Source organism: Mauremys reevesii, linkage group 14 (assembly GCF_016161935.1).
Source record: "Mauremys reevesii isolate NIE-2019 linkage group 14, ASM1616193v1, whole genome shotgun sequence".
In the NCBI taxonomy this organism is placed as follows: Eukaryota; Metazoa; Chordata; order Testudines; family Geoemydidae; genus Mauremys; species Mauremys reevesii.
In genome coordinates this window covers 31474473-31478542 of record NC_052636.1, presented here as the reverse complement: position 1 = coordinate 31478542, position 4070 = coordinate 31474473, and the positions used below count along the sequence as shown (strand labels likewise).

The window sequence follows — 4070 nt, the reverse complement described above, 5'->3', positions numbered from 1 at the left end:
ACATGCCAGTCACCTGTTAGCCATGGCGTTATCTTCATCTTCAAATACCTCTCAGGACATTGAACAGAGGAAGTGAACCACCCCAAATGGCTCTCTGTTGAGGCGTTGTACCGTACCTGCCCCTGGAGACTGTCTGGTTTTATACTCTTAGAGCTTTTTCTCTTCAAACCCCTTATCCCAATCTCTGGGCCAACCTCCGCATTTCAGAGTTTAGAATTTACTCTCATCACCCTCCTATGGCACTTTCCATGTGAATTGGGCAAAGCAAGTGGGGGAAGCTCCGTGGCTAATGAAAACCAATGCTCTGGGTGAGGCCTGAACTCACACCCACAGCTGTATTTCCCCCTGCATGAGCCACTATAGGTGCTTCTTAGACAAACTTGGGCTGTCGGTGGTTATGTGTGTCTGTGCTTCACCACTTTGGCTGCTCTGTGAAAAGCTGATGGTTCAAACAGAAGCTGGTGGGTTTTGTTTTGTTTTAAGCAATTAGAGTCTAGTACATTTTAACAGGCAGAAAATGTCCTATTCTGGTCTAGCCCCATTTGACTCCTTCTGTCCATCTTCTTCCTTCGCCCTCAGTGTCTTTCCTTCCCCATTGGGGACACGCAGAGATGAACCTCAGTCAGTCTGTGTCACAGAGAGTCCGTATCTCCTAAGGAATGTGGGTGAAGGATTCCAGCTGAATTAACTCCACTCACCTGGGTTAGAAACATTTGTTTCTTTCGAGCACATAGTGGGAAATGGGACATTAATTCAGACCCAGGAGGCAAGGCAGAGAGGCTTCATGCTCTTGATCTCCATGAAGGGAGAGAGGATCCCCAGGAAGGAACAGAGCTTCCTTTAGATTCAAGCTGGGTCTCCTGGAAGTTGGAAAAGACCCTTGGTCACTGAGGATCTCATGGGATCGTGCTGCTCCAGAGGCTCGAGAGTCCTGGGTGCGGGGAGGGTGTCACTGCACAGTCTGAAATGGAAGGGAGGACCCTGGAAGGGAAGGGGAGGAACAGAAAATGGAGAGGAATGAAACAGAATAAACGCCTCTTCTGTCTCCCATCCCCAACCCAGCAAGAACTGTTATCAGTGGGGAAACTCCCCACGATGAATGGCAGAGACCACAGAGACATTCGCCTCATGCTGAGAAGTAAGGTGACCAATCACCAAGTGTGAAAAATCAGAGACTTTCACCAGATGCGTTGGTGGTATAGTGGTGAGCATAGCTGCCTTCCAAGCAATTGACGTGGGTTCAATTCCCAGCTAATGCAATGATATGATGATTTCTCCACTGGGAATTGGTTTAATTTCAGTCATGTTGTATCAGTTTATCAATGGAATGAGAGAATCAGTGTCCCAAATCCCAACAGGTCATTAAACACCCAGTGGAGGAAGAAAGGGGTGGGACTATATAATGAGCAGTTGGAGTCATCCTGGTATTACAATGCTTGGTTTATTTATTTTTTAAAATTTCTTTACTTCCCTCTCCCTTTTAGACTCAGAGCCTTTAAGGTCAGAAGGGACCAGTGTGATCATCTAGTCTGACCTGCTGCACCTTGCAGGCCAAAAGACCCCACCCACCCACTCCTGGAATAGACCCGGGAGGGGAGGCAGCTCTGTGCACTGCCCCTACCCCAGGCAGCACATGGAGGCCCTCTGCTCCCCTCCCCCCACAACGGGTGTGCAGAGATGTGCCAGCAGCACTAAGGTGGCTCCCTGCCCACTCTACATCCGCCCCTCCGTGCCGCTCCCAGAAGTGGCTGGCATGTCCCAGCATCCCCTGGGGTGGGGGGAGTGTCTCCACGTGCTGCCCCTGCCCCGAGCACCAACTCTGCAGCTCCCATTGGCCAGGAACTGTAGCCAATGGGAGCTCTGGGGGCAGCGCCAGCAGACAGCAGCACATGGAGATCCCCTGGCCCCACTCATCTAGGAGCTGCTGCCAGAGGGTTGTGTGTACCGGTCAGTTTGGGAGCTGTACCACCCACCCACCCCCAGCGCAGAGCCCACACCCAAATTTCCTCCCAGTGCTTTGCTTGTCTTCCTTTCACCAGAACCATCCTTCTTCTCCTGGGCTGCAAGTAGCCACCCCTGGGAAGACAAGAGGCAGGCACAGGATTCTGCCAGGTAAGTGTCTCCCAGCACCGCGATGGACGGTGCGATGAAGGTAAGTCTTCCTGAGGCACAATGAACTGCAACGCAGCGAACCACTGGCCAGACAGTCGGGGCAAAGGGCGTTCACTGGAGGTACAAGCTTGTGAGTGACTCCTGAGCACAGGGCCCCTTCCCGTTTTAAGGACCTGCTCCTCATGGCCTGCGACTGGAGATGACTTGGCTGCATCTGGTGGGTCACACTCCACCTCAGCCAGTGTCCATGCAGTGTCCATGCTCTGGGTGTGTGATCGCTGCCTAATGAGAGTCCCAGACACCTTGTCTATCTAGCAGCTCTTCTGATCTTCCAGCTGTTCAACCAGCCCCTTCATCCCACAAGCATGGCAGGAGGGAGCGGGAGGGGGAGGGAGAAAGCCACTTCACAGGCATTCAGAGAGGCAGAGGAGACAAAAATGGGAATGGGGGAAGTATAACAGACCTATTGAGCATAGAAATCACTGCTGCTCCTACAACAGCAGGGACAGGCCACTAGGAGCTGGGAAAAATTAAGCTACCATGTTTCTGAACCAGGGACCTTTTGCGTGTTAGGCAAATGTGATAACCACTACACTACAGAAACTCTGTTACAAGGCTCTGCCCTTCCCTTCATAAGAACAGAAGAATGGCCAGACTGGGTCAGACCAAAGGTCCATCCAACCTCATATCCTATCAGTCAACAGTGGCCAATGCCAGGTGCCACAGAGGGACTGAACCTAACAGGTAATGATCAAGTGATCTCTCTCCTGCCATCCATCTCCACCCTCTGACAAACAGAGGCTAGGGATACCATTCCTTACCCAGGCTGCCTAATAGCCATTAATGGACTTCACCTCCATCAATTTATCTGCAAAAATAAGAGGAGTACTTGTGGCACCTTAGAGACTAACAAACTTATTTGAGCATAAGCTTTCATGGGCTAAAATCCACTTAATCAGATGCGTACAGTGGAAAATACAGCAGGAAGATATATATATACACAGAGAACATGAAAAAAATGGGTGTTGCCATCCACACTATAATGAGAGTGAGCAGTTAAGGTGAGCTATTATCAGCAGGAGAAAAAAACTTGTAGTGATAATCAGGATGGCCCATTTCCAACAGTTGACAAGAAGGTGTGAGTAACAAGTAGGGGGACAAATAAACATGGGGAAATAGTTTTACTTTGTGTAATGACCCACCCACTCCCAGTCTTTATTCAAGCCTAATTTAATGGTGTCCAGTTTGCAAATTAATTCCAATTCAGCATCTCTCGTGGAGTCTGTTGTTGAAGGTTTTTGTTGTAATATTGCGAATTTTAGGTCTGTAATCGAGTGACCAGGGAGATTGAAGTGTTCTCTGGCTGTGTTTGAATGTTATAATTCTTGATGTCTGATTTGTGTCCATTTATTCTTTTATGTAGAGACTCTCTGGTTTGGCCAATGTACATGGCAGAGGGCATTGCTGGCACATGATGGCACATATCACATTGGTAGATATGCAGGTGAATGAGCCCCTGATGGCATGGCTGATGTGATTAGGTCCTATGATGGTGTCCCCTGAACAGATATGGGGAGAGAGTTGGCAATGGGCTTTGTTGCAAGGATAGGTTCCTGGGTTAGTGTTTTTGTTGTGTGGTTGCTGGTAAGTATTTGCTTCAGGTTGGGTGGCTGTCAGTAAGCAAGGACTGACCTGTCTCCCAAGATCTGTGAGAGTGAGGGATTGTCCTTCAGGATGGGTTGTAGATCCTTGATGATGCACTGGAGAGGTTTTAGTTGGGGGCTGAAGGTGACGGCTAGTGGGGTCCTGTTACTTTCTTTGTTGGGCCTGTCCTGTAGTAGGTGACTTCTGGGTACTCTTCTGGCTCTGTCAATCTGCTTCTTCACTTCAGCAGGTGGTTACTGTAGTTGTAAGAACGCTCGATAGAGATCTTGTAGGTGTTTGTCTCTGTCTGAGGG

At 49.4% G+C, this 4070-nt stretch overlaps 1 non-coding gene across 1 annotated transcript; it reads left to right on the top strand.

The window, feature by feature from the left end:
• The first annotated feature begins 1187 nt into the window (after positions 1–1187).
• Positions 1188–1259, top strand: TRNAG-UCC. The gene has a single exon. It is a non-coding gene; the product is annotated as a tRNA-Gly (tRNA).
• The last annotated feature ends 2811 nt before the right edge of the window (positions 1260–4070 follow it).